This window comes from Euprymna scolopes, chromosome 13 (genome assembly GCF_053919585.1).
Source record: "Euprymna scolopes isolate OS-2025 chromosome 13, ASM5391958v1, whole genome shotgun sequence".
Taxonomy (NCBI): Eukaryota; Metazoa; Mollusca; class Cephalopoda; order Sepiida; family Sepiolidae; genus Euprymna; species Euprymna scolopes.
In genome coordinates, this window is record NC_136494.1 from 3,450,780 (window position 1) to 3,465,779 (window position 15,000).

The following is a 15,000-nucleotide window of genomic DNA, read 5'->3' on the forward strand; positions in this document are numbered from 1 at the left end:
GTTTTGTTATTTTTTGTTGTTTATTGTTGTTTTTGTTGTTTCTTCTTTGTATTTTTATTTTTTGTTGTTTTTTGTTTTTATTGTTGTTGTTTTTTGTAGTTTTTTTGTTGTTTCTTTGTTTTTAGTTGTTTTTTGTGTGTTTTTGTTGGGTTTTTTTTTTGTATGGTTTGGCATTTATCAAAGCGTAACGTACGAACCAAGGAAGAAACAATCTGAATATTATACAGATGACATTTTACTTGTATTATCCCGGGTATTTATAGCGTTCACAGATGACCCAAGGTGACGTCCGCCCAAAATTAACATATATTTATGGACACCATACTGACCATATTGACAAGGCAATTTATTATAATGGTGATAGTGCCAGGATCGTGTTCTCTCTATTGTGAAGATATAATTCATAAAAACGAAATTTAACTCTAACAAACAAAAATTTTTATTAATTTCAATGCGCGTAGCTCCTTTCATCAAGTAGCTTCATGTCTTGTCTGGACCTGTGGCGTAACGGATAAAATATTTGGTAGAATTCAGTTGTAAGCAACTCTCTTCATAATTCAATTGCGAATTATTTAAGACTTCTATCCTGTTGTGGCTGAGTGAACGAGAGCATACTACCCCCGTGGATTTAATAAAAGCTTCCGTCTGAAGTTCGGTGATAATTCCAGAGTTTAACAAGATACGCTTGAAGAAGGTCAGAGGTTACATCGGCTGAAGCATTATGAAAATAACAGCTAAAACGGTTCCAGTAAAAAAAAACACTCAACCACCTGAAACAAGTGTACATTAAATATCTGCACGAACTTTAACGATATTTCTATGCAAACAAATAATTATGACCATCATAAAAAACACTAGTGTTGGGACGATTATTCGGAATCGGGAATCGAAAAAATCGGAACTTTTGGACGTATCAGAATCGGTATCGCAATCGGAATAAATTGTGCCTATCTTCCGATGCCAAAAACGATTCTTTGAATTGTCTTTTTTATTTGATTTTGTTTAAAAAAAAGCTTCCACTGCTGGTAGTACTGATAAAATAATAAATATTTAATTATTTTAAACTAACAGTAAAACTAAATTCAACCCCACGTGTGGGTTTTTTAACGTTTGAGAAAATAACTGTACATATAACGTGTTTTTACGGAAATCAGGGGGAAAATAACAGCTTTATAGTTAAATATTTAGACATTTATAAAGAATCGGAATCGGGAAAATATTGAAATCGTCCCATCGCTAAAAAAAACAAAAAAAAACAAAAAAAAACATGAGAATAACTTCCAAGGTAGTCCAAATAATGCAAGTTATATATCCTAATTGCTTCCAATTTGCAATGAGAATAGTTAGTATCGATTTGGATTTTTTAAAACTGTTGTAAAATATAGCCAGAAGTATTTCTCCAATCGATTTTTTCCTATTTAAGTGGAATGGCCGGTAAACTGACTGAGATTGAAATCTAATCTTGGCATTATCGATTTGTCGTATCGGCTTGTTAGATTTTTAGGTTAAAAAGATTTTCATTGGTTGAAAAATATTAACATGTTCCTATGAAAACTCACTTGCTTTTGGAAATGAAGAGAAAAATGCCCCCTTAATAAAGTAAAGAAAGAGGGTGGCTATTCAAGCCCGTCATATTTTGGCGTTCGTTCGAAGCTCATCACGATCTCGCTATATATTGATAACCGGAAGTATCTCTTCTGTTGATTAAATTATAATGCTCGCATGTAAAGGACTTTTTCTCCTTTCGACGGAATGGCTGATAAGCGGATTAATGAGAATAAAATCGAATCTTCTAATCGTTGATTGGTGGACTCTTCTGAATTTGAATTTGGCAAAGAGAGGTCAAGTTAAACTTACAATCTGCCATATACGGTCATCTAGTTGGTGCTAATCAGTGACCCCCTTAGATAAAACTGCAAGTGTTATTTCCACCCTTGCTATTAAAAGGGTTGAACCTTCAACCTCAAGAAGACTGTAACTTAGAGCTGATTAACTTGGCACTTTACCCTTTGTACTACAAGTTCTTTCGTACAAATTCCTGAGTTTGACAAAATGCGCACTAAAGAATGTCGGAGGTTTCATCGGCCGAAACGTTGTGAGAACATAAGTCCGAATAATCCAAATAATACAATATATTCATGATACTTTGGAGATTAAAGGTGACAGTGTTATGTTGTTGGTCCTGGGCAACGCCAGAAAATAAAGTAGTCCATTATCAGGATTTCGTTTCGCGAGTCTAAAGCGAATGACACCTAAAAGATGTATTTAGAATGAAATATTTACAGATAAAATTATTGATGTTAAATTTCCAAAAATGATGAAAAGCAATGTTAGTTTTCATAATTAACGTAAACAAAATTACGATGGGGTGATTGTTCTTGTTGTGCTACCTAGATTTATTATTGGTCACGTGACCACGAAACAGCTGCTGGCAAGAATTGAATATTTTAACATACTGAAAGAAATAAACAGTAAGATGGACAACATCTTGGAATTTTGAATATAGACTTTTTGTCCTTTATTTGTATTTGCTCTGTAGTTACATCGAGCTTCATAAATTAGACTATTGGTATAAATAATGGATGAAATATAATTGAATGAGCATATTTCCCCCATAAACAAGCACACACACACACACACACACACACACACACACATATATATATATACTAGAAGGCCACCATGCATTGTCCGGTCTTAAAATACGCTATGATATTTTGATTAATGCACATTTCGCATTTATTATTGTATTATATTGGACCCAATATATAGTAATGACTTATGAAGTTAAAAAAAAAAATGGCTCGTACGCCACCACCGAGAATCGAAACAAAAACGTTTAGCTTCAGATTTTCTTTTTTCTTTGACGTTAATGCTTGACCTGTGAAGACATGTTTGCTGCAAGGATAAAGATAAAAACATGATCCAATAGCTATTACGTTACGCATGCATATTCGCAATGTTGTCGTTCGACTTTCACCTGGCATGTAATTATGTCAATTGGCATAATTTTAACATGCTGAAATGAATAAATGACATATATATATAGAGAGAGAGACGTCAGGACGTTAAAGAGACGATTATATACAGGCTCCAGCTATGCAACATTGGTTAACGATACTGACTGATAATCTGCATATGTCAAGTTCAAATTCACTTCGTTAATAAGAAATGCTTTCATTTATGATTTTGACGACCTATAATAGCTGATGTCTAAACCAGATTTTAAGTAGAAAAATATCGGGGAAACCAATGCTAACAATAATCATCTGATCCGTACAAAATGAATGAACGATAGTAACAACAACAATAACAGCAGCAGCAGAGATGTGACCGTGGCTAATTGGTTAACAACACAGACTGATAACCTGAATGTACCAGGTTTGAATCCAGCTTGTTCCTCAGAAACATTTTAACTTGCGATGTTGGCAACCTTTACGTTATTCCTGCTGTAAGTACCCGATGATGCTTTTTTCTAGAATGGATTCTGACTAGAACGATATCTGGGAAACCAATGCCAACAAAATAATAATCACATTCATAGGAAATGACTGAACGAACCCATGCTGGTTTCGTCTTAAATTAAGTATTTCGATGTATCCCATAGCGAAATAATTGTGTCAAAAAACGATTGCGAAACCCCTAGCGCATATGAATTCATCCTATCTTTACGCTCGACCAAATAAGATTAAATATAACCGCATTTACTAAAGGTAATCAACTGCCGCGTCTTTCATCTGAATTCCTTTCTGATCAACTCGAGTGAAACGGTAATGCGCGCGCTCTTCAATTGAGAAGGGGTGGAAGTCGGGGGCAAATATTATCGCATTAAATGGCTGAATTGTGAATATCAACGCTTACTCCCTTTTGTCTGAATCACCTCCTCCTCTTTTGTCCATCCGTTTCTTCGAAGTCTCTTTAATTTATTGCGTTTCTTTATCGTTTTATTCAAATCAAATAACGCGTGCTTTTAATACAGACCTCAAAATGGCCGAATTCAAATATTATCGGTTCCCCGACAAAAGAGGAATTGGACCGAGTAATTCATCCGCGTTCGTTTGTTCACACTTTTCTCAACAACTTTGGATTGTTTTTTTTAATTTTGCACAAACATAAGTTTATCCCTTTGAGATCTTTGGGGAGTAATGTTGAAGAGGAATTAATGGTAGATGCACTAGTTTGGATATGACAACAAATACTCCTAGATGTATTGGTTCACCACGGTTAAGGAAACCCATCGACCCCGGTATGGTAATTCCAAAATACGAAAAGGATGCTAACAGGTGTACACCTTGCTCAAAGGTGATCTGCACCTTCGACATAATCCCTAAAAGATATCGAATCTAATAGGTCCCGCACCATCAAACAAGCTCTAACCTCTGCCTCACAACTTTTCAGCCAGTGGCATGTCCGATCTTCTTCAGATGTCTTGTCAAACTCAGAATTTTAAACAGATACTTTTACTTAATTAATGAGAGGTTATAGATTGCTCTCATTACCTCAGCCATGACTCAAGTAGTTCCTAATTGCATTTTTAGTATCATCTTTCATGAGAATCGAATCTTCTAATAACCAGAAGTTGTCATTTACTTAGCACTCCTATCCGTTCCGTTACGTGTCCTTGCGAATTCAATAAAGGATTCCGTTCGGAATTCCGTATAGATTGCTACATTTTCCCTAGATAGACATGAAGAAAGTCGATGGTTACAGCAACAGAAAACTTGTAAAAAAAAATAACATTCAAGTTGAACAGTAACCTGAATAATACAAATGATACATCCTCGTATAAAAAAAAAAAATAACGAACGTTTCCGCTTTTCATTTGGGCATCCACCGAGCGTCCCTGGCCATGGTTGTGTCATTTTGGACGACGATAGCGTCTTTGGGTATTGCCAAAAACCACACCGATATTTTATATAACTGGTTCGAAAATGTTATCGGGAAGGAATAAAATTAAGCATATAAAACGGACATACATGGAAATAAACGAAATATTGAAGAATATTAGGGTCGCCTGTTAGCAAGTGCTAACTTGACATGAACATTGTTCTGTAAATGAAAAAAAAACGGGGGAAACATAATTATATAACAATACCTGTGTTTCTCAATTTTTTCAAATGAGTATTCGTGATTGGTATTATTTGAATTCTTCGAACTACTGTTCTCATCTTGAGTTTTATTTGCACAACGTTTCGGTAGATATTAAACTCCAACCTTCTTCAGGTATATCTTGCCGAACTCGTGAATCTGGACGGAATTTCGAACGGAGCCATTTTTTTTTTACTTTACAGGGGTAGTATGATCTCGTTCTGTCAGCCATTGATTCGCAATTGTATTTTTCGGTCGCCCACAATGAGAATTGAACCTTAAACCTTCAGGAGAATATCACTTTTACGATTGATTTTTTTTTCTAAGTACTCTAACTACTGGGCCAATGGTCCTTCGACAAGATAACCTGAAGTAGGTCGGAGATTACATCGACCAAAACGTTGTAAAAATGACACTCAAGAAGGGAATAGTCTGAAGAATCCAAATAATACGAACATGACATTTATATAACAACTAGTCTGTGTGCCCAGCGTTTCCCGGGTGTTTTGAGGTGTTTTGAGCAAAAAAAAGTGGCAGTAGGCAGGCAGGCTCGAACCCGTACTGCGAAAGAGGAAAAGAAAGTGAAAAACAACTTGATGTCTTTGCCGTTGCGTCCATCGCCAAACTGAAAATGGCGAAGGTTTAAATTAAGGCTAGTCAATCGAAAAGAGGGAATGACATTCGAAAATATCGGCGAAAAAGGCGACCCCTCCTTATAGAGAAGTGTCCAGTTGAGAGTGAAGGAATTAATGTTTTTAGCTAAGTTTTCGATATTTGTCGTCCGAAGGGTACGCTTCAAAACGATACCGAGCTCGTGAAAATCCGTCACCTCTCTGGAAAGTTTTAGGCAGACATACACATACATACATACATACATACATACATACATTTAAACAGACAGGTGAGATTTATATCTTAGACTAGCGGGGTACCCGGTGTTGTCCGAGTGTTTAGAGGTGTAAAAGAAAAAAGGTTTTGATAGGTAGGCTTGAACCCGAACTCTTGATAACTTACCGCCACGCTACGCTGGCAGAGAACTGAAAATATGTGAAATGAAACAATTAAAAAGTGATGTGATATTGTGACAGATCCGTGAATTAAATGAAGTCAACCATCGCACAATAGGGAATGAAGCGCACTTAACTTTGGCTGCAAGCTAGTTTCCGCGCATGTTGTTTGTTTCCCCCAAGATATTTGAGAAAACCAGCTCCCCATTTAAAGGGGAGTGCTGTAATGAATAGCAATTGTCTGATATGACGAATTTGGGCCGCAAACTTCGTTGCTTTCTGGACGTCCCGAGCACGAGTGCCAGGGAGACTAATTTTGCAACGGTTCAGTTTCGCTTATTTACGACAAAGCCAAAGATACACGCAGAGAGTAAAAAATATCGCGAAAATAGCGTGTAAAAGTCGCCCAAATAAAACATTCACAACACCCCCTTTCGTAAACCGTAGATATTATAATCTAGGTAGCATATAAAAGTCATAATAATGAGGTACCAAACAGAGAACCACCTCGATAAAAGCCTTTGGCGGACACACAGAAAAATGCACAGACACACACACACACACACACACACACACACACATTTTCGCTTTTATATCATAGATGATTTAACAAAGAGATAAATGTATTTTGTGGCCATAATTGTTTATTTAGGAAAGTTTATACAAACTCGTATTTTTGATATGAAACAGTTCAGAGGTTGGACTATATGTCTACATACATATGTTAGGGTGAATGCGTATTAGGCAGCGTAGCACTGTGTGTGCGTTCGTTTACCTTGTTATTGTGAGTGCGCGAACTAAGGGAGCTTATAAGTAAGTCTTGACGTGTTCTTTCTTGTCGCCTCCACCCTGCCAAAGGCGCAGGGGGAAGTATGCGTTCTTGTATTCTTCGAGGTGGGCTTGGGTTAATTTTACGCTTTATGGGGTTTTCTATGTTCGCACCGGCTTATGTTTGGTTTAAAACAATTTTCATTAGTTGCAAAATACGTTCATGTGAAAACTAACTTGCTTTTGGAAGTAAAGAGGAGAGTGTACGCCAACGAAACAAAGAAAGAGGATGGTTATTCAAACCAGTCATATTTTGGCGTTCGTTCGAATCATGATATCACTACGAATAAATAACCGGAAGTATCTCTCCTATCAATTAAATTGCAATGTTAGTATGCAAAGGACTTTTTTCTTATTTCGACGGAATGGCCGATAAGGGGGTTAATAAGAATGAAATCGAATCTTCTAATTGTCAATTTGTCGATTGGTGTGAATTTGAACTTGGCAAAGAGGGGCCATCAACTAACAAATCACAGCCTTCTAATTTTAGCCAGTTGGCGCTAATCGGTGGCACCTCTCATTCTAGGCCCCTTTTAGATAAAACCGCAAGTAGATGTTACTTCCGCCCTCGCTATTAAAAGTTCCCGCCCAAGAAATAACTGTCGCCTTCCTTTAACACCGGTAGTTTCCGAGTTTTCCACAAGAATCTTTCTTTCTTGTTTTGTCTTTCTTTCTTTCTTTCTTTCTTTCTTTCCTATGAAGAATGCGTATTGCCACATTCGATGTCGTTGGATCGAGAGGAGCAAACAACAACATAATAGTATCTTTTGTTTAGGATTTTTTTAGGAGGACGGAAGGGAGGGGGAGTTTAGGAGTTTGAGAATTCTCTCTCTCTCTCTCTTTCTCTCTCTCTCTCTCTGATTGTTTGTTATTTAGATATTCCGGTTTTGCTTTTGAATTATCTTTGTTTTCTTTATATATTTTTGTTTTGTTTTTTGTTTTTTGCTCGTGCTTTTTAGTTTGGCTTTCCTTCTATGCTCGTTCGTGTTTTTTGTTGTTTGTTTGTTTGTTTGTTTGTTTGTTTGTTTGTTTTACTTAATTATCAGTATTTTCCCCCACTCCTTCCCGGTTTCCTTATTTCCTCTCCCTTACTGATAAGATTTAGAGCCTACACATATAATCTTAAGTTTGGTATATTCATATGTTTGTATGTACCAGATTCTCACCTAAACTAATTAACCGATCATTATTACTTTGGGAACACAGCTGCTTAGAGCACGGGTCGTAATATAGGATATATTTAATTTACAACGGAGATCAAAATTGTAAGAAAGCTATTTGTGAAAATTCTGCTTATATCATATTTTTGTGAAATTTAAACAATGGCTATTATTTCAGTTTCTTTGGGGTATTTTAAGCAATTTTAAGCGGGATTATATGGGTACGACCTCCCATTAGAAAATTCAAATATTTCAGATTGACATTGCTATTAATCCATATCATTAGACATCAAGATTCTCTGAATTTTAATTCCTTCTTAAGATACCTTCAGCTTAAGCCTTAAATTTGAGACATTGCCTATAATCAGAATGATATAATCAAAATTGGAATAAGGATACTACACGTAAGGTTTAGTATCTTAATTTTAATTTTCGTAAGGAAACATAATTAGTAATTGTCTGTATTTTTAGGAAACATAATTGATGTAAAACTCTTCGAGAAATTCCTTTTCCTCTTCTTAGACACGATACTTAACAGCTTCAGTTACCCTTAAACAAAGTGTCTGCCTCTACCACACTCCGAAATCCATTTTTAAAATCATCTTAATATTTCATACCTACCCCATTCCCAAACGCCATCAACTACTCAAATTCCTCCCTCCTATCCTATTATGGCACAAAACTGTATCCAATTATGAAGACCTTGGTATTTTGTCATCTTTTCCCTTTCAGCTGTATTTAACCCAGCATCATTAACTTCTACTAAGGTTGCTCCTTTCTCTTCCTTGTCCCATATCACTATGTTAGGTTTTATGGTTTTGTTTTCTAGGTGCGTAGCTGTAGGAATTTGATAGTCATAGTTGACAGTGTATGACTTATTTCCAACTGTTGTTTCTGGTATACTAGCCTGGGTGCCCGGATGTTTGGAGGTGTGTGTTGAGCAAAAAATAAATAAATAAATAAATAAATAAAAATAAAAAGTGGCGGTAGGCAGGCATACTCGAACCCGTACTGCGAAGGAAGACAAGAATGTGAAAAATATGTGACGTCTTTGCCGTTGCATCCGTCGCCAAACCGGAAGTGGCGAAAGTTTAAATTAAGTAGTCAATCGAAAAGAAGGGATGACTTTTGAAAATATCGGCGAAAAAAGCGACACCTCCCCGTAAAAAATGTACCCATTTGAGCATAAAGGAATTAATGGTTTTAGCTAATTTTTCGATATTTGTCGTCCGAAGGCTGGAGCTTCAAAACGATACCAAGCTCGTGAAAATCTGTCGCCTCTGTCGAAAGTTTTAGGCAGACATACATAATTCATACATACATTTAAACAGACAGGTGGGCTTTATTTTATAGAAGACTAGCGGGGGTGCCCGGCGTTGCCCGCGTGTAAAAGAAAGAAAAAAAATTGGTAGAGAGGTAAGCTCGAACCCAGAGCCTTGAGGCGAACAGCCTGATAACTTACCACGACACTCACTACACGGGCAGAGAATTGAGGAAGGGTAAAATTAAACGTTTAAAAAGCAGGTGCTTAAACGAACGTCAACGTATGGTTTCCTAGGTCAAAGATAACGCCATAGTACTAGAGAAAATGAAATCAAATGACAAACATCACGCAGTAACAGTAGTAGTAGTAGTAGTAGTAGTAGTAGTATTTTAAATAAATAGAAATTGTTTTTATATAATTATCAATACACAAAAAAAATCAAATTTATATATATATATATATATATATATATATATATATATATATATAAATTTGATTTTTTTGTGTATTGATAATTATATAAAAAAAATTCTATTTATTTAAAAAGAAAATACAACTTTGTTAAATATATAAGCATGGGCCTAAAAATGGAAGACCAGGTTATTTTTTAAACGAGTTAAAATCTATTAAAATCCATTATTTTTAGCAATTTTTTTTTTTCAGAAAGATAAAAGTTTGAATTTTATCATATAAAAACAAGAATAATATAAACTTTTTCTATTTTTAATAGAATTTTATATTTTAACTTTTCCAAAAAGAAAAAGCATCATCTACCGCGATTTTTCTGTCGATGGATAACACATAAAAATATTTTTAAAAGGTTTTTCAATAATTTTTTTTTTTTTTTGTCTAAATAAGATTTAGAATGATTTGTTATAAGAATAGGCAAAAAATAATTCTATTTTTTATCTCAATATATAGATGTCGTGTGGCAAAATTTTAAAAATCCAATATTTAACGTTATTGGAAAAAAAACTACGGTATCCTTTACAAGACAAAATAATTTCATTAAGTCCTAATGTTTGTTTTGACGACCAAGTGAAGAATAGGGTTTAATATTTTTCATAAACACTACATCTATCTATATATATATATATATATATATATATATAAGCGAAAATGTGTGTGCGTGTGTGTGTGTGTGCGTGTGCGGCCATTTTTTTATATTTCCGCCAAAGGTATTTTTCGCCGGGCTTCTCGGTCGGGTCACTCCTTCTTAAAACTTTTTATATACCTCCTAGATAATAATATCTACCAGTTATTAATGGGAGTCGCGTCTATGTTTAAGTTGCCCAGCTTTTACGCGATATTTTCGAGATTTTTTTCGATCGCCGCATTTTCGTCACGCGTTTCAGTTTATAAGAAGCGACTGCTGGGTCAGAGGAAACAAAAACTGGCTTGCAGCGCCAAACTTAGTTTGAACTTAATAAGGTCAAACATCAAACGACTTAACTTTCTCGCATCTGTCAATTTCACTTAAGACTCTTTTTTACCTCCTCTCCCCTCGTGGCCAAAATGGTTAGGTGTCATGGTTCCCCCCCCCTTTTGTTTCCACCTTCGCGTCAAGGCTTAGGGTTCGAGCCTACCTTCCTAATAAAACTTTTTTTCTTTTACACCTCTAAACGCCCGGCTAACGTTTTTTTGTTTTAAACAGGGTTGTTTTGATCTACCCCCAACACACCTCCAAACACCCGGGCAACGCCGGGTACCCCCGCTAGTATATATATATAAAAGTGAAAGTGTGTGTGCACATTTCCCTACCAAGCTACTCTGTGAATTTTCAGTCTACAGACTCGAGATTTGACATAAGAGCAATGAAATTTGGGAAAATCTGTTTAATCGGTTTTCGGCTGTCTCTACCTAATTACTCAATCAAATTTTGGACTAAACATTTGAAATTTTAGACGAAGTGTATACAGACATAGGGAAAGCTTTGTAATCGGTTTTTGGCCGAATTTTTGGCTGTCAAGTGGTCACAGTTCAAAAGATTTGACCCTTGCAGTCTCTAGCAAAATATTCAGTCAATTTTGAGTCTAAATATTTGAAATTTTACATAAAGAGTATTCAGACGTGCAGCAAGCTTTTTAATAAGTTTTTCCGAGAAAATTTGGCTGCCAAGAGGTCAAAGTTGAAAGAGTTGACCTTTGCAGACTCTACCAAACTCCTCCACCAAATTTGTCTAAACACTTGAAATGTTAGATGTAGGTTACTTGGACATGAGTCAAACGTTTTAATAATAATAATAATAATATATATATATATATATATATATATATATTGCCTGCATAACCCCCGAAGTTAAGCAACGATGAGGCTGGCCAGTACCAGATGGGTGACCATTTTTGGAATGCTAGGCGCTGTATGTGTTCTATCTAGTATCACCCTTGGTCGTCTTGGCCATTTCTTGCTATCCGGACCAAATGTCTCTGGACGATAGTGTGGTAGATGCAAGTCCTCTCACTTTAAACTAAGTCAAACGCATTATCAGATAGTTGACAAAACCAGTGATGTTTCTATGTACTTGTCTCTCCAATAGGGCAGAGTTAGACACAAGATCGGTTTTTAATGTGGGGAAAATCAGGCTCCAATAAATGGGGTACTCTGGATAAAAACAAACATAAAAATTGCCTCAAACTAGAAACATTTCTCATTCATTGAACAAGGATGGTTTAGGTTAAGTGTAGCATCAGAGCATATAGTACACTCTGATCTTAGTTCCAGAACCAGTGATGTTTGTGGTCGTCATCGACAACGATGGATCATATAACCCCCCTCTTCATTTGTGGTCACTCCTACCCTTAAAATACCCTTAAAATATTTATTAATTTAACCAAACAAGCAAATACTCTTCTTTTACTAATTGAATTAAATTAAAATTCCAAACGTCATTTATGGTGAAATACCTTCAATATGATGTTATTTCGCTCTATATTTTTTTTCTTTCGCACTAATTTCTATCGAGCTTTATTTTATTTTATTTTATTTTATTTTATTTTTGGTAAATACCTGTAAATAAAAATAAATTAAAACATCTTTTTTCTGATGTTTTTATTTTACATCAACAATAAATTCTTTTATTTTCAAAAATTGAATGTATTTTTAATTTCATGATTAAAATCGGTTTTCGCTTTTTGCAACCTGTGAACTATATACTCGTTCCATAAACCATATAAAACTGTTTTTCCATAAACCATATAAAACTGTTTCTCCATAAACCATATAAAATTGTTTTTTTATCGCATAATTTTTGAAAAAGTCTTTCATTAGAATGCCTTTAAAACTGTTGCACCGCGTAGCGGCAGACTTGGGCATAATTTTGGAAAGGGGGGAGGTTACAACTGCTTGAAAATATAGAACAACTGCTTTTAGGCCGTATGTGATTTTTCGTGGATGAAGTGATATCACGTAACAACAAATTGCCGAAAGAAATTTATCATTGAATGCATAAAAATAAATATTGTTTTATTTGAAAATGATTTTGATTTTAATATAATAAAACCAACATAATTTTGATTAGTTATTGGTACTCGGATTTGTTTGTATTGCGAATCCTTTGATACGAATGATAAAAAACATGCTATTAACTATCTTACTTACCTAGCGTTCAGCAATTGCGTATTTATTGCGGTATTTAGGGGGGGGGCAGAGACGGTATTTTTTTTTTAATCAAACGTTATTACATCTTTATACTGTTCTCATCTTGAGTGTGATTTTCACAATGTTTTGGTCGATATAACCTCCGACCTTCTTCAGGTGTATCTTGTCGAACTTTGGAATTGGACAGAATTTCGACCGGAACCCTTTATTTACTTTACGGGGGTAGCATGCTCTTGTTCCGTCAGCCATGACTGGATAGAGGTCCTAAGTAATTCACAATTGTATTTTTCGATCGCCCATATTAAGAATTGAACCTTCGATCTTCAGGGGAATATCACTTTTACGGTTGATTTTTCTAAGTACTCTAACCACGAGTCCTTACTTATATGGTGTTCCCTGGTATTCATTGTAATTTATGTTGCTTTTCTTTTTTAAGGCAAATTAGGGGGGGGGGTCACTCAAAGTTTATTAAATCTGTATGAATGAATAGTTACGTCCCGACTGATGTTGATTTTAAAATAATTTCGAACGAGACAATTATTTTCTGGAAAAAATTAAATCGAATTATAATTTGTTGATATGCTCCAACGATTCCCAAAACAAACTGACCAATCAGAATCACGTATTGATTTCGTAAAAAGAAAGCTTTTGATGAAAACGATCTACTTTACTCATATACTAGCAAGAAGATCCAGCGTTGTCCGGGATTGAATGAAAATCAATAAATTTTACACCCTCTTATACTTTTATTATCGAAATCAGTGAAAATGGCCCATTTTTTTAATCAAATCGATTGATTGCATGTTCTAGTTGGAGACTCTCCGCGGTGCACCGAGAGGAAGTTTCACATGCCTCCCCACAGTGACTTAGTCTACAATATATTGTAGTCTACATTGCACTGTAGAGAATCTACTGTTGATTTTATAAAATTATCTGTAAATTGAAGCACATTTCCCATGCGGAAATTTTATAGCAAGTCCCACTCTCCCCAATGGTTTACTTCTACTTGCGCAACTGCCATTGTTCAAAGGCAGCATGCATACCACAGATTTAACCGACATAAGTCCAGTTCAAACAGACAGAAGTATATAGAAGCTAGAAGTAACGTTAAGAAAGAAATAGCGACAGCTAAGAGAGAATTTACTGGAACCACTTAAAACGCATCGAAGCACAAAAATTAGAAACACGTGACTTCTGGAAAATCTACAACAGTGTAGTAAATAATGTGCAATCAACAATCTCCCCACTAACCAACAATCACGAGGTTGTTTGCTCAGCAACCGACAAGGCTTATATGCTTGCCAGTCGGTTTGCCTCAAACTCCACACTGAACCCTTCCATTCACCCCCTGCCTAACTTTCCTTTGTGGACATACGCCACGCTAGATGATCTAAAAATCACCCCTGCTAAGGTGCATGCTATCATAAAAAATCTTGACACTTCAAAAGCATGTGGACCCGATCTTATCTCAGCTGTGCTATTAAAAAAGTGATCAGCTGAAGTAGCTCCAGTTCTCTCCAAACTCTACAACAAATGCCTTAATGAATCTTGCTTTCCGGGCTTTTGGAAAACTGCTTGTGTGGTACCAGTATTCAAGAATTCTGGTGAAAGAACTGACTCATCTAATTATCGCCCCATTAGCCTCCTCCCACTTTTCGCCAAAATATTTGAGACCTTAACCTTGCTCTAGTCCATCACCTTATAGATGCTAAACTTCTGACTGACAAACAATATGGATTTAGACAAGCCCGTTCCACAGCAGACATCCTCACTGTAATCTCTGAACGTATATACCATTCACTGGACAAAGCGGGGGAGGGCAGAGCGGTAGCTCTAGATATATCTAAGGCTTTTGACAGGGTGTGGCATGAGGGTCTCCTCAGGAAAATTAGATCATACGGTATCACTGGTAGAATACTTAACATAATTAAATCCTTCTTAGATAAGAGAAAAATCCAGGTTCTCCTCGACGGTCGTACATCTAAACAATATGATATAAATGCGGGAGTGCCTCAGGGGTCTATCCTTGGACCTCTATTGTTTCTAATATTCATTA